Source organism: Canis lupus, chromosome X (assembly GCF_011100685.1).
Source record: "Canis lupus familiaris isolate Mischka breed German Shepherd chromosome X, alternate assembly UU_Cfam_GSD_1.0, whole genome shotgun sequence".
NCBI classification, from domain to species: domain Eukaryota; kingdom Metazoa; phylum Chordata; class Mammalia; order Carnivora; family Canidae; genus Canis; species Canis lupus.
This window is the reverse complement of record NC_049260.1, coordinates 40,095,810-40,120,094: the sequence shown is the minus strand read 5'-3', so window position 1 is coordinate 40,120,094 and position 24,285 is coordinate 40,095,810. Positions and strand designations below refer to the sequence as shown.

Sequence of the window (24,285 nt, the reverse complement as noted above, 5' to 3'; positions counted from 1 at the left end):
TCCCTCATTTACTCCGCTTTAAACATTCTGGCTTCCTTAGTGTTCCTCTAGCATGCCAAACACGCTTGTTCCTCGGGGCACTTGCACTTGTTCTTCCCTCTCCTGGAAGGCTCTACCTGTAAATATCCAAATGGTGGGGTGCCTGGGTGGTTCAGTCGGTTAAGTGTCTGCCTTGGGTTCAGGCCATGATCCCAGAGTCCTGGGATCAAGACCCGCATTGGGCTCTCTGCTCAGCAGGGAGTCTGCTTCTCCCTCTGCCCGTCCCCACTTGTGCTCTCTCTCTCTCTCTCTCTCTTTATCCATCACTCTCTCTCTCAAATAAATAAATAAAATATTTAAAAAATAAATATCCTAAGTGGCTTACTTCCTCACATTCATTCTGATCTTTGCTTAAAAATTACCTCTATGGAAAGAATATTCTTTACCAGACACATAAAATCACATTGCTATTATTCTTCTCATGACCCTGATTTAGTTTTCATCATATCAGTAATTTGTCATATTACCTGTTTAGTTTCCTTTGGCAGGACTTCCTAACATTTTCTTCATTATGACACACTGAGAAAATGATAGTGTTTGAACAGCAGGCTAGGGAAAATGGAAGAGGCCAATTGTGTTTGGTGTCAGTAACGTTGAAGTGGAGAGAGATTCCAGCCTCTGTGGAACCTCAATAGATGAGACACATCTGTCATCACCTGACACCTGTTGACATCTGTCCCTCCACCAGAATGTAAGCTCCACCATGATCCTTAAAGCAGAACCTGATATATATAAGCTAAATAAGTTTTGCTAAATGAGTAAGTTATGTCATGAATGTTTCTCCATGTCATTACAAATTCATGAACATTTAAAAAGACTTTTGTTTGTCATATTGAGGCTCTATGTTTTTGTTTACTTGATCCTCTTACGTGTGGGGTGTTTTTTGGTACTTTATTTAAAATCTGCTTTCTGGTCTACTTAGTAGTGAATTGTTAAAGCCCTGGAAGGAGTCCTGTGCATGTCACCATGCAGAGCATCCAAGGAGCACCATCTTCCTGGGAAAGACATCAGACTTGAGAAGACACACACCATTTTAACCTGGATGCACAGATACACATCATGCCCTAACGAATCCTGGTATGTATGCACCTGGAACAATCTGAAACATCTCTGGGCATGTCTAGTGTATCATTCAAAAGGAATGAGACTCGGTACATGTCAAATTCTCTGTAAATCTCACGTCCTACATGAACCACATAAGAATTCCACCAATAAATTTTTGCCTTGATAATCACTTCAAAAAACAGAAACTTGGATTAGAATCCAAGGAAGGGACGTGAAGGATAGTGAATGCATGAGCAACAGGCAGGAAGGAGGGAGATGCTGCTAGTGATACTGGGCCCCCCTCCCTCTGGATGATAGGGGAAACCATGCAGACTAGTGTACTTAATGAATGCCACAGGCATTTTTCTCATTCCTGTCGGGCAAGGTGGAAGGTTAGAGCCTTTTAAATTGTACCTGTGTGCTAGGCCAATTAATCAAAGTGTCTTTACAGGACAAACACCCAAACACATTTTGTAAAATTCAACCCAACCCTGGCTGCACAGATGTTTCATCCATCAGAGTGTCAGTGACCTGTGTGGATTTATGTGTTTGTGCACATTTTCTTAAAAGAATTGTTATTATTTGAAAAGGAATGGAAACACCAAGATTTTTTTTTCTTCTTACATAAAAAAAAAAATACTGTCAAGGGTATGAGTCAAGAACCTCTTGACTCAAATCCTAGTTCTGCCATTTACAGATGTATGATCTTCAACAAGTTACTTGACTTCTCAGTGTCTGTTGTCTAAGGATGATAAATATTTCACCAATATTAGGAAATAAGATAAAGATTCTAAGGGCTTCACTTGTAATGCAACTTCCAACAGGAAGAATAAATAGATTTGCTCTCCCTCTTCCTCTTTTTAAAATTTCTCAGTCTATACGTAAAATCCACATTTCTCAAAGTGTATTCCACATAATACCTGTTCCAAGACATGCTCAGTAAATAGGAACCACTACATACCAGCTTCCTTCTTAGAGATTCATCATGCGTATTACCATGCTGAAGCCTCAGGAATTATACAGTAGAGAAAACTGATTGATTTTGTTTAATTTGGTGTTTTCCAGTCTTATTTGACCAGATTGTTTTTTTTCTCATGACACCTCTTATAGCAGATTTCTCAATGACCCTGTGATGGAATGAGATGATGAGAATGTGTTTCAGAACAAAGGATCACTGAATTTAGCGGAAGTCAACAGCATCTACATTGAAGCTACAATATCTCATTTGGAAAACTGGAGGTCCTAGGTTATTTATAGACATATATATCTTGTAATGAAGTGATGGTTTTTAATAATCTCAAATAGTTATTAATTTTAATTTCTTTAAATTTATCTTTTCTGTTCTGTTTGGTATCTCTCAGTTTTTATCAGCTTCTGTTATTGTATTTTGGCTTGTTACTTATCTTTTATTTTTTCTTCTCAAACATCAACTTCTGGCTCACTCAGTGTAAGTATATAAGGGTGGAGTCTCCCTTCTTCACAAAACCCTTAGGTAGGGTGCAGCTTCCAATAGTGGTGACTCATGAATGACAAGACTAGGAACACTTTAAACATTGATTATAATGAGAGAACAGCAAGTTATTGCTTGATGAAGTTGGATTTATTAATAGATGAGATAATCCAGTTGTTGCAAAAAGTCTGACTTGTAGTTTCTTCGAAACTTCTTATAATCCTCTCTTATTTATTTAGAAAATTTTTCTGAATCCAATCCCATTACCATAAAACAGAGAAATTTCTGTATCAGCACTTTATACATTGCCCAGAAAAAATAAAGTGAATTTTTAAATGTTAAATATAGGAAAATAGAATAATAGGACAAGAGTTCAAGTAAGAAAGGATGAAAGATAGTTTCCCCTCACTCACTCTCTCCTCCCACCCAGAAAAACCCAAAATAAGTGACTTACAAACCCGGATTCTTATCCTCATACAAATAAGAGAAAAGCAGGAAAAATAATAAAGCACAAAATAATAAAGGTCACTTTGAGAATTGCTAACAAATATTCTGCAACATAAAGGAAATTGTAAAATTGTATAAATACATCTGAAAAGAGAAAATGATAGAGAAAAAGAAAATGTTTTGACCCTCCCCCACTAACAGATGGGGAAGAGAATCTGTTCATTGCTGACGCCAAAAGACAGACTCCTACTGAATATTTCATTTTCTTCCCCTAAAATAAAATAGTTGTGTGCAGAAACTGGAATGGGTAACCCCTCCCCACAATAATAAAGTGAAAATAAATAAAAATATCTATTACAGCCATGTCACATCAGGAATTATACAGTTCCAATCTGGAATGGGACTTTTCTTGTAAACATTATTAATTGATTTCCATTTCTAGTAATGGCAGGGTAAGTTATTTGGACCAACCATTTGCAGAAAAGCAACTACAAGTTATGGATAAAATGCAAAAATAAAGTGTTTTTTTTTTAAAGCACTGAAAAGCTGACAAGATAGTGAGGAATTTCTAGGGCAAACTTGAAAGGAAAGTAGGAACCCAGATTGGTAAAGGGAGCCCAGAGGCCACTGAAGACCTTTGTCAACCTGAAAAAATTAGAACTTTAGTTTTAACAGCTAGGGTGACATGGCCTGTCTAAGGTGGAGAGTCTAAAAGGAGACCATCACTATTATAAGCAGAAATCCCGAAGGGCTATACTATTAGGGTCAGGGTGAAGTACAAGTGAATTGGCCTTTGGGTGTATTTTTAGCTGAAATTGACATCTTATGGAATGCCAAAGGGGAAAAAAATACAAGGTCAAAACCCTCAAGCATTGAATTTAGTTTGAAGTGATCTTGAACAGATAGTGTCCTTATATATTTGGTTTAAGCAGATATGTATTTTCTTTTGTATATTTTTGCATCGTTCATAATACTCAAATTATTCCTATAAATACATTTTTAAATTTAATTTTATTGTTTGCTTATTTATTTTAGAGGGGGAAAGGGGGAGGGGCAGAAAGAGAAAGAGAATCTTAACAGGTTTCTGCTGGGCATGGAGCCCAATGTGGGGCTCAGTCCCACAACTCTGAGATCATGACCTGAGCCAAAATCAAAAGTTGGATGCTCAACCAACTGAGCCAGCCAGGTGCCCCTGTATAACTACATTTTCAAAGATATTTAACAGCAAACAGTATCATTCACACAAGAAAAAAATACTGTGCATGAGAACAAGCAGAGAGAATAGACAACAGAGAGATCCACTAAGACTCCACATATAGAATTATTGGGTAAGGGGATCCCTGGGTGGCTCAGCGGTTTAGCACCTGCATTTGGCCCAGGGTGCGATCCTGGAGTCCCGGGATCAAGTTCTGCATCGGGCTCCAGGCATGGAGCCTGCTTCTCCCTCTGCCTGTGTCTCTGCTTCTCTCTCTATCTCTCTCTCTCTCTGTGTCTCTCATGAATAAATAAATAAAACCTTAAAAATAAATAAATAAATAAATAAATAGTGAACTTAAAATATTTTTGCAAACAGAAAACCTTATAAAGTGACATCAGATTTGGAAAAGAACCAGTTAAAACTTATAGAAATGAATACATGTACATAAACAAATAGATATAGATATGAATATGAATTTGGATGGATATATATGCATGCATGTATAGATATAGACAGATATATTATGGATTAATCCATAAAACCAATAGCTTACTCATGAATAAGAAGATAATTGGGTGTATTTGAAGATAAGTCAGAAAGTTATCCCGAAGGTGTCACAGAGAAAATAAAGGATGGAAAATACAAAAGACAGATTAAGAGACATGGGGGATAGAATGAAAGAGTCTAACAATAATTTAATTAGAATTCCAAAAAGATAGTAGAAAGGGAATAAATATATAACTGCTATTAATTTTTGGAAGTGATGAAATACATAATCCACAATTCTAGAAGTCCCCCAACTTCAAATGAGAGAAGTAAAAGAAAATCCCACCTATATTCATCAGAATGAAAATGTAGAACAGCAAAGACAAAAGGAAAACCAAAAAAAATGACCAGGATAAAAGACAGATGCTGTTCAAAGGAATGGCATTTAGACCAAGAGTTGACGCTTCAACAGCAGCAATGGAAGGTAGAGGAGTGAATAATATCTTCACCATATTGAAAGAAACTAGTTACTTCCATAACTACTCATAAGAACTGTACACAGAGAAAGTATCTTTGAAGACTGAGGGAAAAATGGATACACTTTTAAAGTTAAGACTTTGTTTCTTTAGAGCAGTGTAAGATTCATAGGAAAATTGGAGAGAAGCTACAGAGATTTCTCATATATTCTTTGCCCCCTACATACATAGCATCCCTTATTATTAACACCCCACACCAAAGTGGCATATTTTTTAAAATTGATGAATCTACAATGACACATCATCATCATCATGAGTTCATAGTTTATATTAGAGTTCATTCTTGGTGTTGTACATTCTATGGGCTTAAACAAATATGTAATGACATGTATCCATCATTATAATATCATATAGAATATTCTCGCTGCCCTAACATTTTTCTGTGCCCCACCTATTCATCCTTACCCTCTCTGGCCCACAACCCACCCAACCTCAAACCTCTGACAACTAATGATCTTTTACTATCCATATTTTTGCCTTTTCCAGAATACACAGAGTTGGAATCATATAGTATGTAGCCTTTTCAGATTGGCTTCTTTCGCTTAGTAATATGCATTTAATATACATTTCTTCCATATCTTTTCATGGCTTAGTAGCTTACTTCTTTTTAGTGCTGAATGATAGTCCATTGCCTGGATGTACCGCAATTTATTTATTCATTCACCTACTGAAGGACATCTTGGTTGCTTCCATCCAAGCTCCTGCATTATAAATAGAGCTGCTATAAACATCCATGTGCAGGGTTTTATGTGGACATAAATTTTCAGCTCCTTTGCATAAATACCAAGGTTGATGGATATATGGTGAGAGTATGTTTAGTTTTGTAAGAAACTACTAAACTGTTTTTCAAAGTGGCTATACCACTTTGTGCCCCCACCAGCAATGAATGTGAGTTCCTGTTGCTCCACGACCTCACCAACATTTGGTGTTGTCATATTCTGGGTATTGGTCATTCTAAAATGATGTGCAGTAGTAATTCACTTTTGTTTTAATCTGCATTTATTTGATGACATGTGAAGTGTGGCATCCTTTCATATGCTTATTTGCCATCCGTGTATCATCTTTGGTGAAGGTTCTGTTAAGGATTTTTGGTCCATTTTAATTGAGTTGTTTGTTTTCTACTTGTTGCATTTTCAGAGTGATTTATGTATTTTGGATAGCTGTCCTTTACCAGATGTGTCTTCTGCAAATATTTTCTCCCAGTCTGTGGCTTGTCTTCTCAATCTCTTGACACTATCTTTCAGCAGAAGTTTTTAATTTTAGTGAATTCCAGCTTATCAATTTTTTCTTTCATACATATTGTGCCTTTGGTGTTGTATCTTTTTCCTATGCTATTTTGTGGTTTGAGCACCCAATTTTAATGTGGGGAGGTGGGGGTGGTTTCCCACACCACCAAGCAATGCTCCGGACGCCAATTAGGTATCTTAACAATTCAACTCAATTTTGACACCATTTTCCTGGAGATCGCACCAGATTCCACAGGTTAACATTTTAGTCTTATAAGACTGTCTCCCCCCCACACACCTTTCAGATGCCAGTTGCAAGCCCAGGTTGTTACCTGTGCTTCTGACAGACAGACTACAGATTGGAGGTTTCCATGACCTCCTCCTTGGGTTCAATTAATTTGTTCAACCAGTTCACAGAACTCAAAGCAACATTTCACTTACTAGATCACTGATTTCTCCTAAAAGGATAGAAGTCAGAAATAGCCAGATGGAAGAGATACATAGGCAAAGTGTGAGGAAGGGGCACAGAGCTTCCATGCCTTCTCCAGGTGTGCTACTCTCCCAGAACTTCTACATGTTTACCAACCTGAAAACTCTCTGAACCCTGTCCTTTTGGGGTTTTGTGGAGGCTTCATTATATAGTCATGACTGATTAAATTGATGCTGAGCAAGAAGTATAGCATGTGGTTCCTGCTGGGGTGGATCAAAAAGATCATGCAAACTGATGAAGAAATTGGGAAAGTGACAGCAGCTGTACCTATCATCATCTCCTGGTGCTCAAGTTCCTGCTTGAGCTCTTCCTGGAGTTGCTATTGAAGAAGGCCTGCCAGGTGACCCAGTCCTGAAGCACCAAACTATGACTACATCCCACCTGAAGCATCACAGTGAGCTGGAGCAGCAGTTTGACTTCTTTTTTAAAAAAAAATATTTTATTTATATATTTATTTGAGAGAGAGAGAGAGAGAGGAAGCACCAACATGGCGGAAGGTGCAGAGAGGGATAGAAAAGGACAAGCAGACCTGGAGCTGAGTGTGGAGCCCAACACGGGGCTCAATCCCACAACCCTGAGATCATGATCTGAGCTGAAAGATGCTTACCTGACTGAGCCGAGCCATCCAAGCACCCCAGCAGTTTGACTTCTTGAAGGACCTGGTGGCCTCTGTGCCTGACATGCAGGCACACAGGGAAGATAGCGACATGCAAAGGAACAAGGGTCCCCACAGGGGCCAGAAGTCAGGCAGCAGTGGCTGGAAGAATGGTAGGATGGGAAGCAAAGTCAAGGACAAGAAGCTGTCAGGGATGGACTTGGAGCAGCAGGATGAGTCTATGGACATAGACACTGATGGGGCAGAGAAGACACCACAGGCTCCATCTCAGGCTGGCCACCCCGTGCCCACTCTTAGAGTCCCCTCACACCTTTCACACCCTTTACCTTGACTCTGCCTCTGCCCCCAGCACTCCCAGGCCTCTTAGCACCTGATGCAGACAATGAAGGGAACTAGGACTCCTGGTGCCCACTGTTTCCCAGACCACACCCCTTTTAGATGGCTTTAGTTGCTCTAGGGAGAGGAGAGAAAATAAAGCTGTTCTTAAATTTATTAAAAAATTAATATCTTGGGGTGCCTGCGTGGCTCAATTAAGCATCTGCCTTTGGCTAGGGTCATGATCTCAGGATCCTGGGATTGAGTCTGGTATCAGGCTCCCTGCTGAGCGGGAAGCCTGCTTTTCCCTCTGCCTCTCCCTCTGCTCATGTTCTTTCTCTAATAAATAAAAATAAATAAAAAATAAATTAATATCTCAGCAATTAAACCCAATTTGCCATTCCTCTCCTCTCTGTGGAGGTGGGAGTTAGGTGGGGTGAGACTGAAAGTACCAACCCTCTAATCCTGTGATTGGTTCTCCCATTCTTAGGTGACCTAAGGGCTTCCTGAGAGTCGCCTCATTAACATAACAAAAGGCACCTTTATTGCTCTTCTCATGAGAAACTCCAAGGGTTTTGGGACCTATGAACCAGGAACTGTGAACAAAGACCAAATATGTATGAGAAATATAGTTTGGTCATCTGAATCACCAAATATGTATTTCTTATAAGTCACAGTATCACAGCTCTCCTTTAGGAATTTTATAGTTTTGCATTTTACATTTAAGTCTGTGATTCATTTTGAGTTAATTTTTGTGAAGGATGTAAAGTCTGTCTAGATTCATTTTTCTGCATGTGAATATCCAGGTGTTGTATTGCCTTTTCTCCTCTGTCAAAGATTTGTTGACTAGACTTATGTGGGTTTATTTCTGGACTCTCTATTCTGTTCCATGGGTTTATTTGTTTGTCTTTTGCCAGTATCACATTGTCTTGATTATTGTAATTTCATAGTAAGTCTTAAAGTCACATAGTGTCAGTCTTCCAACTTTGTTCTGCTCCCTCAATATTGTATTGGTTATTCTGGATTTATTGTCTGTCTATACAAACTTCAGAATTAGTTTCTCAATGTCTACAAAATAACTTGCTGGGATTTTGATTGGGATTGAACTAAATCTATAGACCAAGTTGAAAGGAAATGACATCTTGACAATAGTGAGTCTTCTTATCTATGAATACAGACTGTCTCTCCATTTATTTAGTTCTTCTTTAATTTCATTCATTAGATCTTTGTAATTTTTCTCATATAGATCTTGTACATATTTTGTTAGATTTATACCTAAGTATTTAATTTTGGGGTTGCTAATGTAAATGAAATCATATTAATTTCAAATTCTACTTCATTGCTGGCATATAGGAGAGGGATTGACTTCTGTGTATTACCCTTAAATCCTACAACTTTGCTACATTCACTTATTAATTCCAGGAGTTGTTTTGTCATTCTTTTGGTTTTTCTACATGGACCATAATGTCCTCTGTAAAAAATGCACTTTTATTTTTCCCTTCCCGTGGATACACTTTTATATTAAGAAACTAAGAAAGTGGGAAGCCTGAGTGGCTCAGCGGTTTAGCGCCGCCTTCAGCCCAGGACGTGACCCTGGAGACCAGGAATCGAGTCCCACGTTGGGCTCCTTGCATGGAGCCTGCTTCTCCCTCTGCCTGTATCTCTGCCTCTCTCTGTGTGTCTCTCATGAATAAATAAATAAATAAAATCTTAAAAAAAAAGAAACTGAGAAAGCTTTCCATTAGGAAAAAGTATAAAGGATAAAGTATGAAGTATATACTTCAGGCTGAAGGAAAGTGATCTCAGATGGAAAAATATGAGATGCTAAAAGGAGAGAAGAGCAAAAAAATGGCAAAAATATGGGTAAATCTAAAGGAAATTTGAATGTATAAAAATGTTTTCAAGGTTATAAAAAAAACAATTAAAATGCATCATATAGGGATGCCTGGGTGGCTCAGTGGTTGAGCATCTGCCTTTGGCTCAGGCCATGATCCCAGGCTCCTGGGATCGAGTCCCGCATCAGGCTCCCCACAAGGAACCTGCTTCTCCCTCTGACTATGTCTCTGCCTCTCTCTGTGTGTCTCTCATGAATAAATAAATAAAATCTTTAAAAAAATAAAATACATCATATAAATCAAAGCTCCTGGAAGTAGTTAATGAATTTACAAGATTTCAGGAGACAAGTATAATATATAAAAATATAATGTATTCCCATATATTAATAATGAATTACTAAAACTCCTTTTTTTTTTTTTTTTCCTCAACCCCTTTACAAACTGCAGGACTTTGTTCAGGGAGCCAGCTGGGATGTCTGCTCCTGGTGCCTCCCTGGTGTTTGAGTAAAAGCCCCCAATAAAAACTGTCTGAATCTTAAAAAACAAAACAAAACTCCAATTTTTAAAAGGCATACCATTTAAAATAGCTACAATAAAAATAAAATATTTACTGATAAACCTAGAAGATATGAATAGTATATGACATTGAAAACTACAAAACAATGATGAAAAAATCGAATAAGACCTAAATTCATGGAAAAATACACCACAGTCATGAGTATATCTGAAACTAATTCTAAGGTTTAATCGAATGATAAGGAAACATGAATAAGTGAAACAATTTTGAAAAAGATAGATAAAGTTGATGGGGCATCTGGGTGGCTCAGTTAGTTGAGCATCTGCTTTCAGCTCAGGTCATGATACTGGGATCTGCTTCTCTCTCTCCCTTCGCCCCTCCTTCCACTTGTGCTCTCTCTCTCAAATAAATAAATAAAATATTTTAAAAAGAAAAAGAAAGAGAAAGTTGAGGGACTCACACTCTTGATTTCAAGACTTACTATAAAGCTACAGTTATCAAGTCAGTGTGGTATTATAAAAAAGATAGATGCATGGATTAATGGGACAGAGTAAACATTCCAGAAATAGACCCACTCAAAACGGTTAATTGATACAAAGATAATTTACTAGCAAATGTTACTAGAATAATTGGACATCCTAGACATATAAATGAACTTTATCGGGCAGCCCGGTTGGCTCAGCAGTTTAGTGCGCCGTCAGCCCAGCGCCTGATCCTGGAGACCCGGGATCGAGTCCCGGGATCGAGACCCGGGATTGAGTCGAGCTCCCTGCGTGGAGCCTGCTTCTCTGTGCCTCTCTCTCTCTCATGAATAAATAAATAAAATCTTTAAAAAAATGAACTTTATCTTACACCTCATACCTAATACAAAAATTAACTAAACATTAGTCATAAATATGAATATTAAACTATAAAACTTTTAGATGAAACATAGAAAATCTTTGTGACCTTATATTAGGAAATGAGTTCTTAGATATGAACCAAAGGCATTGATACATAAAATAGAAATTTATAAATCAGATTTTGTGAAAATTGTAACTTTTGCTTTGTAAGACACCATTGAGAATAAGACAAGTTATAGACTGAAGAAAATATTTGCAAATCAGATATCTGACGAATAATAAGCAATGAACTCACAAAATTCAATAATAAGAAAGCATACAACTCCTCACAAGTAGGCAAAAAGTTAAATAGTTCTTCACCAAAGAAACTGGATAAAGCACACAATGATCATCCTTAGTTACAATGAGATACTACTATACACCTATTAAAATGGCTAAAGTAAAAAATACTGACAATACAAAGTATTAGTGTAGATATAGAACAACTAGAATATACATTCTTGATGGAAATGCAAAGTGGTACAGTCACTCCAGAAAACAGCTTAGCATTTTCTTATAAAGTCAAACATACAGTTAACCAGTTAACTATATGACCCAGTAATCCCACTCCTAAATATTTACTATTTACTCTAGAGAAATATAAACTTAGGTTCCCACACAAAACCTGCACATGGACGTTTATAGCAGATTTATTCACAATAACACCAAACTAGAAATAATCCCAAACATTGTTCAACAGGCAAATGGATAAACCAACAGTGGTACATTCATAAAATGAAATCTTACTCCAGAATGAAGATGAGCAAACTAGAGATACATACATATCTCAAATGCATTTTTCGAAGTGAAGGAGGCCAGACCCAAAAGGTCTCACATGGTAAAATCTCATCTCTATGACATTCTGGAAAAGGCAAAACTATAGGAAAGGAAAACAGGTAAGTGGTTACTAGGAGTTAGGGGAACAGGAATGTTTGACTATAAAGAGGCAAGTCAAAGTAGTATTGGGGGTACGGGAGCTTTTCTTATGCTGATTTTGAGGGCAATTACACAGCTCTATGCATTTTGTCAAAAATTATAGAATTATACACCAAGAAAGGTGAATGTGACTGTATATACATAACAAAAATAAGCAAAGATAATGCTTGTAAATGCCCCACCACCATAGAAATAAGGTTTAGCATGATTAGATACCAGGGTTGGAGCGGTGTTTTCATCCATTCTTTCAAAACATTAAGTCATTCATTCATTCATTTTTAAAGACTTTATTTATTTATTCATGAGAGAGAGAGAGAGAGAGAGAGGCAGAGACACAGGCAGAGGGAGAAGCAGGCTCCACGCAGGGAGCCTGAAGCAGGACCCGGGACCCCAGGATTACGCCCCAGGCCAAAGGCAGGCACAAAACCGCTGAGCCACCCAGGAATCCCCTAAATCTTTCCTTTAAAAAAAAAAGGTAAAAATTCTTTGCATTCTTTGTTCATTTGAACTAGGAACAAATGAATCATTTCAGAAGTATTCCTCAGATTGTCCTAGGTACAAGTATTATGACATGAATCATAACTGGTGAGGGAAATTCAATGGATTCCTCTACAGTATCTCTTGTATTTTATCAGGACTTCTGAAGCTACAGCATTTAAAAGATAATGGTTCAGGTAAGCCCTTCTATTCAGTTTTGTAAACCAAGAGGCCACTTGGAGAAAATGCTATGACTTGTGCTAACATATGTGTAGCTTAAAAAGAATTATATTTGAGGTCTGTTGAATGTGCACATAACGCGAAATTTTCTTTTCAAAAGTATCATGTCATCATTTGGTCTTGCAGCAATTCTTCAAGTCACTGGAGATCTCCCAATAATGGTTGATATCCTCACAGAAGCTACATGCCACACATAGTCTCACCAACATAGGTAGACACACATATATATACACACACTCCCATATGCAGACACACATAGACACATATGCATAAACATAACATATACACATGTAAAAACACACAGGCGTGTACGTATGTCTTCACACACAGCATGCTAATGCACAAGCACACCAACTGTGCACATACTTTTTTCCCCCTCAAAAATGTAGACCATCTCTCAGAACCCGGAGTGTAGAGAATTGTGTTTTAAGGTTACGGTATCTATCTTTTTTTTTTTTTTTTTTTAAATTTTTATTTATTTATGATAGTTACAGAGAGAGAGAGAGAGGCAGAGACACAGGCAGAGGGAGAAGCAGGCTCCATGCACCGGGAGCCCGATGTGGGATTCGATCCCGGGTCTCCAGGATCGCGCCCTGGGCCAAAGGCAGGCGCCAAACTGCTGCGCCACCCAGGGATCCCCAGGTTACGGTATCTATCTTAAATAAAGGGAGCTTCTGCCTCAAATATTTTATTGAAATAAGGTGGTTGTAAATGAAAATCAGAGAAAGGATCAGGCAATACTTGGGATTTTCAGCTGAATTCTTTAATAATAACCAAACATAATCCATTTAGGTTTGGGACGCTCACTCTTGGAACTTAGCCACTGCGCTATGAGGAATCCAACAGCCCTACCTCCCTACAACCCTCAGCCCTAGCTGAGCTCCCAGCTGGCAGCCAGCACTGACTTGTCATGTGTGAATGAGCCATCTTGGAAGTGGATCCTCCAGCCCTTCCTCAAGCTGCCCCAGCTGATGCCATGCAGGGCAGATACAAAGGCCCCTGCCAAGGCCTGCCTAAATTTCAGATTTGTGAGCAAAATAAATGATCGGTATTATTTTAAACCATTAACTGTTGGGGTGATTTGTAATGCAGCAATAGAAAACTTGTAAGTGCAGAATAAAAAGATATTGAAATGATCTTTCATCTTTTCTCTCTTTGACACTCTTTCTCTATTCCACCATGCCATAAACTCTTTCACATTTCACAATTCAGTGCGCGCGCGCACACACGCACACACACGCACACACACACACATACACCCGGAATAGCATAGAAAAGAGATAACTGTTGGGAAACCTACAGAGAGAAGAGCGAAGAGAATAAATTCATAGGTTTGATAACCCTGTATTGAGTAGTAAATGTAAGAAATCATTTTCAATATTGTAGTCAAGCATAAGTGGTGGTTTAGGGAAGATGTGTCTACATGGAGATCTTCAGGGCAGAATTTGGAGAAATGTTTTCTGCGGGGTGGCGGGGGAGGTTCAAGACTTTGTGGTGTCGATTTGGAGTTGTCGTTGCCAGAAGATGGGCTTGTTTTACTGCAGTTAATGATATTATGGGTGGATGTTGTGGGTCCAGGTAGTAGATTCAGTCACAGGATAGAGAACCTCTTGAATGAAAACAAATCTATGCTAAACATTTCCCCCAGAAGAGGGAGGGCTGAGTTCTTGTAGTAGGGATTAAAGGTTGACAATGTTTGTATATCAGGGGTATTCCCAAATAAGAAAATATGATACGGTGAAAGAAACCATCTTAGAGCATTGACCGGGGGCAGGAGTTGGTGGTTAGAAGCCCCTGGAGCTGAAGGCATTTCCAAATGGTAGTCATTAAACTACTGCTTTTAGGGCAGCCCAGGTGGCTCAAAGGTTTAGTACTGCCTTTGGCTCGGGGCCTGATCCTGAAGTCCCAGGATCGAGTCCCGTGTTGGGCTCCCTGCATGGAGTCTGCTTCTCCCTCTGCCTATGTCTCTGCCTCTCTCTGTGTGCGTCTCTCATAAATAAATAAAATCTTTAAAAGAAAGTAAACTACTGCTTTTAATACTTATCTCAATAAATATTTGTTGAGCGTCTATTCTGTCTTAGGCACTGGAAATGTGATGGTGAGTAGAACAAATATGGTCTCTACCCTCATGGAATTTATAAATTAGTTGGAGTGGGACAGAAACAAATTAAATAATGATATAAACAGATTCAGTTGATCCTTGAACAATGCAGAGGTTAGGAGCAATCCTAACTCCTAACATGGAGTTAAAAATCCACGTATAATTCTTGACTCTCTAAAAACTCAACTAATAGTCTACTTTTGACTAGAAGCCTTACAGTTGATTAATGCATGTTTTGTTTATTGTAGGGGCCCAGAGCAGGCTGCCCCAAGATGGGCCACTTAGCATAAAGATTATTTTGAGGGACGCCTGGGTGGCTCAGCAGTTGAGCGCCTGCCTTTGGCTCAGGGCCTGATCCCGGGATCAGGGATTGGTCCCGCATTGGGCTCCCTGGATGGAGCCTGCTTCTCCCTCTGCCTGTGTCTCTGCCTCTCTCTCTGTGTGTCTCATGAATATATAAACAAAATCTTTAAAAAAAAAAAGATTATTTTGAGTTAAAAGTAATCAAAATCCCACAGACACAGAAAAAGCTCTCTCCCGGCCCCTCAACTGCCTAAATTTGCATGGGAAAGGAAGAGAGCTATTAACAGAGACTTCCCTTTACCTAAGGAACTCATCGGCATCATAGGGCAACCTTGTTTTTCCGAACATCTCCTTTCACCTTCTTGCTAATGGCCTTCCTCCCTGATCCCTACTCTTCTCTTTAGTTCATATAAGCTTCATGTTGCCTCATTGTCTTTGGAATTTTATGTCTGTGTGGATTCCCCATATGTACATTTATTAAATTGGATTTTTTTTCTGTTTATCTGTCATATGTCATTTTGATTGAGAGTCCAGCTAGAAGGACCACAGGGCAGAGGAAGGACTTCCTCCTTGACAATGTTAGTATAATATACTGTATCTTACCATAAAGTAAGCTGGAAAAAGAAAATGTTATTAAGAAAATCATAAGGAGGGATCCCTGGGTGGCGCAGCGGTTTGGCGCCTGCCTTTGGCCCAGGGCGCGATCCTGGAGACCCGGGATCGGATCCCACGTCGAATAAGGAAAAGAAAAGTCACTTACTGTAATGTATTGTTTTATACAAAAGATCCGCATATAAGTGGACCTGCACAGTTGAAATCCATGTTGTTTAAAGGCCAATTGTAATTAGAAATGTTGAGAAGTGTTAAGGGAAGCACACAGTTCTTTGGGAGAGAGAATCAGAAAGCCAAATTCATAGCCTCTGCTTTCTGAGTATTTACAGTTTTTCTTCTCACCTCACCTTTTTCACACCTTCCAAGAATACTTTGACAGGCTCCTAACTATTCCTCAGCTTTTTGAGTCCTTACGAATGATTTAGTTTATTTATGTATATGTAGCTTTGAAAGGATAGTCAAAATAGGTTAAGTAGGAAATATACATATTCAAAGGTCTTTAAAGTCCACTTGATTGTCAATAATGAAGTTCCATTTTGATGCTAAGGATGTGAGCAAAACAGGACTTAAATGTTAAAACTTCTGCCTCCGAGGAACTCACATCTATCTGGCAAAATAAAGGTGGTCCACATCATTGTGGGAAACAAAGGCAAAAGAAAATATTAAATTTCCTTACACCTTACAGCCCACTGACAAGTCCTTGAGACCGGCAGAGTGACTTTCCTTTAGGAAATCAACTGCCTCAATGTTAATACTTTGCTAAGAGCAAAAGGCAATCTTACCTTAACATCATCCCAACCTCTAGGATCCTATAAGTCTCCTTTAACATATAAACATTCCTTTGGAAACTTCCTTTATCTCTGCCCCCAAGATATATGTTAGCAATCATCCTCCAAGCATAAGGCCCACTGATATACATATGAAGGGTCTCACCACTAAGGTTTTACTAGACAGTAGCAAATGACCTTTTCCCAACAATAGCTAGCCCTTCGGTGTCTTGGAAATCTTGCTTCTAAATTCCTTAGAGACTTTTGCTACCCCTAATTCCCTCTCAACGTGAAAATATGTAATCAGTTACTCCTCACAATCCCACTGTCCCAATCTTTTTGCCCACTGGTCCTATCCTCACGCTTTAATAAAACCACCTTTTTGAACTGAAGAGGTCTCAATAATTCTTTCTTGACCACTTGCTCTGAACCCCAACATTTCCACATCACATATGACTCAGAGTCCTTCCAAAAGACATATTGCACCATGATAAAATCCTAGATTGTGGTGAACTTGCCTTAAGCGCTAAAGCAACTCAGGGAAGCTATGATGAATGTGGTGTTATCAAGAGGCTATAAGGAGGAGGTAGGTTTGGGGAAGGGTGCTGTTTAGTTAAGGCATGGGGCAATGGAGAGAGAAGCATTCCAAGTGAGGAGAGGAACAAGATTCAAGACTCAGAGGTGGAATGGATATAGTGAATAGAACTAGATAAGTTCTCATTGCATTCATGAGGCTTTATTTTACTAATGGCTGTAGGTAACATCAGATGCTTTAGTAACAGGGTTTTTAATGAGTATCCAAAACAGGGAAGATGGGGGTGGGATGTAGGGCTGTGTGGGAGGTGAAGTTATTTGAAAGGTAATTTTAGAATGGACAAACATTCAAATATGAGCACATGCCCAGTGCAAGTTCCTTTCCCTTTTATTCTATTAAGTTGGACAGTATGAAATTGCTAATATTCATTTAGCCGGCAGAAATGTCAATGTCATATGCTTCAACCTAATAGATCATTAAACAACATTTGCTTTTGTTTACCACATCCATCTCGAGGCAGTTCTGCACTCTTTGGAAGCTGGAAATCTAGAAACTATCAAAGATATTTTGCTATTCTACTTGATGGATGCTGTGATGTGCCTCTTAGATCCTCCTTCAGGAAAAAAAAAAATTTCCCCACCACTTATGGCTAGTCTCTGGGAGTATTGCTGACAGCCCTCAGCTCTTGGCTGTCTTCAATGATTGCCTCAGATGCAGGAGCTACCCTAACCAAGATCACGCCCCCTCCCCCTACACCTAATGACTTATTTCAGAAGGAGTATAAAGGTTTTTTATCATCTAACTTCAACCCATAGATAACTTGAAAGAATTATCTTTAGAGCTGTCAAGTCAGCTGAGACTTCTACTAACTTTAAAACACAGCTAAGGGGCGCCTGGGTGGCCTAGTTAGTTAAGCATCTGACTTGGTCTCAGGTCATGATCCCAGGGTCCTGAAATTGAGGCCAGCATTGGCCTCAATGCTTCTCCCTCTGTCTGCCCCTCCTCCTGCTTGTGGTCTCTCTCTCTCTCTCTCTCTCTCTCTGTCAAATAGATAAATAAAATATTAAAAAATAAAACCCACACACAGCTTAAATTCTCCTTCCTCCCAATCTTTTTTCCTCTACCTCTTCTATGGGTATTGACCCCTGACCCCTTTCTACCAATCTTATTGCACTGCAAACTCTGTCTGGGACTCTGCTTCCTGGGGTACCTGATCTACAATAGTTGGTGCCAGATCTGAGACATTTAGGAACTAGATCACCTGCCACTCAGCAAGCAGTGAGCATTTCATCACTGGTGATAGGTGGAACATAGGGAGCCTTTGATACAAGGTAGCAGTACTGTTGTTAAAACTTTCACCATGGGAAATGGTGAAAATGGGAAGGTATACTGGTGGAAATGAATGTACTAGCTGAGGCTATGATTCACACATTTAAAAAATATGAGGGGAAAAAATAACTCTAAGTGTTCCCAGGGCACGGGGATGCAAGAACACCTGGCTCCAGGAGTTCCAAACAGACCAGATTCAGCACTCACCCCTGACAAAATCCAAAGGCAGAGTGGATGGTGAAACAAAAGAATTTATTTCTGTGAGGCCAACATCAGGAAAACAGCGGACTAGCATCTGTCTTCAAAGTGCTGAAGATACTTCTAGGTTTATATAGGGAAAATGTGGGGCAAATGTTGATGGTGTGGAGGCCACTTTTAGGCAACCAGGCTTGAGTGATGGAATATAGAAAGGGCCCACAGTGGCCCCCTGGCTGAATACACACAGGCCCATCAGGCGACCCCCATCAAGATATCCATAGGCCCTAACTGACCAATGGACTACTTATAACCAGTCACAGTTACCAAAAAGGGGAAGATTCCATGTGTCGCCATACCTCCTCATCTTCTCCCTTTAAGAACAGCCCCTACCCACTGACTCATTGTAGATAGTCTCTCTGCTGTCCTGCCCACAGCTCCCTTGTGGTGTAGTCAATGGCCTCCCTTCTCCTTTGTTCTGTCTCAGGTGAATCTTTTTACTCAGTGCCACTGGCTTCCACCTGATTGTCACCTCACATTTGGGGACCCTTATTGAATTGAGAGACAGCCCATTTAGACACCATAGGTGGGCATTGCAGGTGGGTGGTAAAGGTCGGGTTGATCATAGTCTTGAGGTCAATCACACGAGGTCTTCTTGGTTTGGGGCAGATCCTGTTGCTTGAGGGGGTAGATTCAGGTTCCATCATGGGATGCTTTGCCACAGGGTCTTTGGCCTATCTCTAGTTTAAGAGATAAACTAGAAAGAACTAAGTCATTTAGAAAGTACAGACTGAGGCCAAAATGGAGGTAGGTGTGAAGTCTTCTTTCATAAGGACAGAATTGGGTAGAAACTGACGAACAGGCCTGGGACTTAATTTTAAGAATATCAGAATTCCAAAGAAGATAGTTTTTTTAAAAAAAAATATTTTATTTATTTATTTGAGGGAGAGAGAGAATGAGCACAAGCAGCAGGAAGGGCAGGCTGAAGGAGAGGGAGAAGCAGACTCCTTTCTGAGCAGAGAGCCCAATGCGGGGCTCAATCTCAGGACCCTGAATCATGACCTGAGGTGAAGGTAGATGCTTAACCAACTGAGCCACCCAGACACCCCAGAAGATAAATTCTATTTATTTATTTATTTATTTAAAATATTTTTATTTTTTTAAAAGATTTTATTTATTTATTCATGATAGACACAGGGACAGAGAGAGAAGCAAAGACACAGGCAGAGGAAGAAGCAAGCTCCATGCAGGGAGCCCGATGTGGGACTCGATATCGGGACTCCAGGATCATACCCTGGGCTGAAGGTGGTGCTAAACCACTTAGCCACCCAGGGATCCCCAGAAGATAAATTTTATTTATTTTTATTTTTTTAATTTTTATTTATTTATGATAGTCACACAGAGAGAGAGGGAGAAGCAGAGACACAGGCAGAGGGAGAAGCAGGCTCCATGCACCGGGAGCCCAACGTGGGATTCGATCCCAGGTCTCCAGGATCGCGCCCTGGGCCAAAGGCAGGCGCCAAACCACTGCGCCACCCAGGGATCCCAATAAATTTTAAATATAAGATGTTATGCTAAATCTACGTTTGTTGGAAGAGAATAGGACTCTGACAAAGGATGAAGACAACCAGATTAATATGCTCAATGTCTTAAATCCCCAGATAGATTCCCCTCAATGTTCCAGCCTCTCCTCCCTCTAAAAAACTAATCCTCCCTACTTGCTTGAAGATGATGCAGAGGCTTCTGCAACATTAAGGCTACATATGACCACCCATCTCCTTCCCCCTTCAGGATCTGTGCTCAACCCCCTTCTGGTCACTAGGCCAATAGCTACGATTGAAACACATCATGACTTGGCCAAGGAAATGTTAGCCTGATAATAAAGTAGTGAAAGGGAGCATATTTTGCCATCCCAAGATATGCCTCTGGTATACTGATTTTCTAAGGTGTTTTGTTTTGTTTTTAGAAACTGTAGACAAAAGAGAAGCCCAAAGAGCTTCAAAACCTGTAGAAGTTATCCTTTTGTAAGAGACATTTACATGTATAAGGAAGATCTCCATTTGTAAAGGTGTCTTTTTGGCCTTACCATGAAGGTCATGGTGGTGGTGGTGGTGTCCTGGAGGGATGACTCTAAATCTCTAGAAACTTTTATCTATGGAGAAGACTGATAACCTAAATCTTCATAACAACCATACTTGTGTTTACTGTGCTTTGCCCTACAATCTCCCATAACTGACTCCCTACCCCCAATATCTTCTGCCTTTAGCTGAAGATGGTATTTAAGGTGGTTAGCTTCAGCTATTTGGGGAATACTCAGTTTTCCTTGTGTACAGGAAGAAGACAATGTTTCTTTCTTTTCTTTTTAAGATTTTATTTATTTGAGAGAAAGAGTGCAAGGGCACGAGTGGGGGAGGGGCAGAAGGTGAGGGAGAAGCGAACTCCCTGTGGAGCAGGGAGCCCAATGTGGGGCTTGATCCCAGGACTCTGGGATCAAGTGCTCGACTGACTGAGCCACTCAGGCATCCGGTATTCTAAGAGTTTTTCTCTTGATAATTCTATTGTACATCAATTAATTTAATTATTAGACCAGCCGAAAAACCAAGAAGGGAAGAAAGAAAAATTTTCTTCCCACTACAGTAGGAAAGGAGCTCTACCTCAAAGGAGAAGCAGATCCCAGCCAATATGTGCTAGCCTGAGTTGGCGGGATATGTGTGAGACTGGATTCTGAGGGCTCTTGACTAAATAGGATAAGTTGCATAAGGGAGAGTTTAGTGATTTGGAAGCATTCTTCCAGGAAACAGGATTTGACTCGTTGGCAAGGACTTCAAGGATGGTTCTTTTTCCACACTTGGACAATGCAGCGATTCTCCTAAGCTAGGTACAGGTGCCAGAATTGCAATGGCAGGTAGTGGAAGATATGTGATAGAAGTGGGAATGCTAGAGTGGATATACTATATAAGCCCAGAAAACCCACTGGAGGCCTGTATTTATCGAGAGGACTAAGAGGACACACCATTTATCATCACAATGACCAGAAATACAATACCCTGATACATTAGAATCCAGGTGGCAGGGCTCTAACCATCAGTAGCCAGGTTGATATAATTATAGTAATGAGCAACAAGTTCAAAAGCAGGGTGACCCTGACCTTCAAACAGTAATGGAGACATTTAACAGAACATGGCATTTACTATGGGAAAAAATAGAAGGCAGCTACTCAATTCAGAAACTCAAGTGAGATCAAGGACAGATGATAGGGTGGCTGAGCACAGTTATGCCAATAAAGTCCCTGTTTCTTGCCCTGTTCCTGGATTTAAGTCAGTTTTTGGAACTTGAACCTACTGACTGAAAGAAAGGCAAATCACTAGAAGGAAGGACCCTGCAACACTATGGTAAGTACACCAGTAATGACTATCCCAGTCTGTTCCAAGAGGGACCCACAGCTACTTACACTGAAGAAGGGGTAGCATCCAAACATTTTGAGAACTGTTGGGGGGCAGCCTGGGTGGCTCAGCGGTTTAGCGCCGCCTTTGGCCCAGGGCGTGATCCTGGAGACCCGGGATCGAGTCCCACGTCAGGCTCCCGGTATGGAGCCTGCTCCTCTCTCTGCCTGTGTCTGTCTCTCTCTCGAAAAAATAAAATAAAATAAAATAAAATAAAATAGAACTGTTGGGCACAGAATCCAAGTTGACATTGATATCTGAATGCTGAAGCATTATTATGAACCCTCTATGAGAGTGGGAAGAAATGAGAGCCAGATAATACACGGAGTCATGGTTCGGGTCTGGATCAGAATGGTCTCGCTGGGTCTGCAGACCCACCCAGTAGCCATTTCCTTGGCCTCAAAATGTATAATTGAAGTGGACACCCTTAGTAGTTGGCACAAGCACCAAGATGAGAGCTATGATGGTGGCAAAGGCCATGTGGAAGTCTCTAAAATTGCCCTCCTGCCCAACAGAGATAGTAAACAAAAACCAATATTCAATCTTAGGGGAAATGGCAGAAATTAATGCCATCCCAAAGAATACAAGGGTGATACTCTTCATCCTATCTTAATTTGGGTAACCAGTGTGGTCCTTGTAAAACCTGGACAAACCCAGGAAGACAAAAGTGGGCTGTTGCAAACCAAGCAGTAACCCCAATTTCAGCTGCTTGTGCCAGGGATAATGTCTGTGCTAGATCGACTGAACGGGATCTCAGGTGCATGCTATGTGGCTGCTGATCTGGAGATTGCATTCTTTTTTATTCTGATCAGAAATAGCTTTTATTTCCTGGGACCATACCACAGAATACATTTACAGTCTTGCCCCAGGGATATGTTAATTCTCCTGTGCTCTTTCACAAAATAGTCCAAAGAGAACTAGATCAGCTACACATCCTGCAGAGCATCATAATGGTCCACTCTATTGATAATATCATGCTAATCTAACTGGCTAAGGAAAAGACACGCCTGCAACATTTCCAATGTTAAGACACACACACTCCAGAAAGTGAGAGATAAGCCCTATAAAAATTCAGGACCTCCACAAAATTAACAACATTTTTAGGACTTCAGTGGTCTAGGGTGTGCCAGTACATTCCCTCAACAATAAATATTTTTTGCATTTTTCTGTTCTTACCACAAAGGAGCACATCACCTCATGAGTCTCTTTGGACTCTGGAGGTACCTAGAAAAGTGCTCACACGCTATGACCCATATATTGGGTAACTCTAAAGTCCACCAGCATTATGTAGGGCATAGAGCAGGAAAAAAAAGCTCTACAGCAGGTCCAGGCTATGATGCAAACAGTCCTGTTGTTCAAACCATACGACCTAGAAACCTTATGGTACTAGAGGTATCATAGAAGTACTAGTTGGAAAGATTGTGAGGAGTTTATTATTAACCTTCCATCAGAGAATCTCAGTACAGACCCCAGGGCTTCTGGAGAAAAGCCAGTCATGTTCACCTTTCAAAAACCTCCTGACATCTCCTGATAGAGATGGAGTTCCTGATCACTGGGATACGAAGTCATCACGAGGCTTAACTAACTCATCTGGAGTACTACCTTTCTTCCCCCAATTTTTTAGAAATTCTATTTATTTTTTTTTGCAAAGCACTTTCAGACACACCCTTCTCACCTGCTTGATGAGATATTTTGTATCTAATTTTCCAATGTTCCTCAGATCTAGAATTCCAACCCCATGTGCTAGAGGAGCAATGGTGTATTGATAAATGTTTAACCATTGGTTCTCCAAAGCAAAAAGCAGTGATTTGCAGCATTTGCCTATTTCCATGATATATATTTTTTAAAGATTTTAGTTATTTATTCATGAGAGACACACAGAGACAGGCAGAGACATAGGCAGAGGGAGAAGCAGGCTCCATGCAGGGAGCCCGATGCAGAACTCAATCCCAGGATCCGGGGTTCACAACCCAAGCAGAAGGCAGATGCCCAACCACTGAGCCACCCAAGCGTCCCTCCATGGCTGATTTTAAACTGGTAGCCACCATTATGTTATGTTATGTTTCTATCCTGCAGACACAATGGTTGTTAACTTCAGAAAGTAGATAATAAAACATTTAGTTTAGAAGAAAAGGAAGTGATGAGTTTCAAGTATTTATTTCCTTTGTACATAACTGTAAGTTTATATAACTTAAATTTGCAAATGTCTTTCACAACCCTCTCAAAAAATTCCTGAAAATGTAAAAATTGCCTTTTGTCGCTGGTAT

The 24,285-nt window shown here is 39.9% G+C and overlaps 1 pseudogene; it reads left to right on the top strand.

Annotated features, from left to right (window-relative positions):
- Positions 1 to 7,107: 7,107 nt before the first annotated feature.
- Positions 7,108 to 7,970, top strand: LOC100684191 (annotated as a pseudogene).
- Positions 7,971 to 24,285: the final 16,315 nt, after the last annotated feature.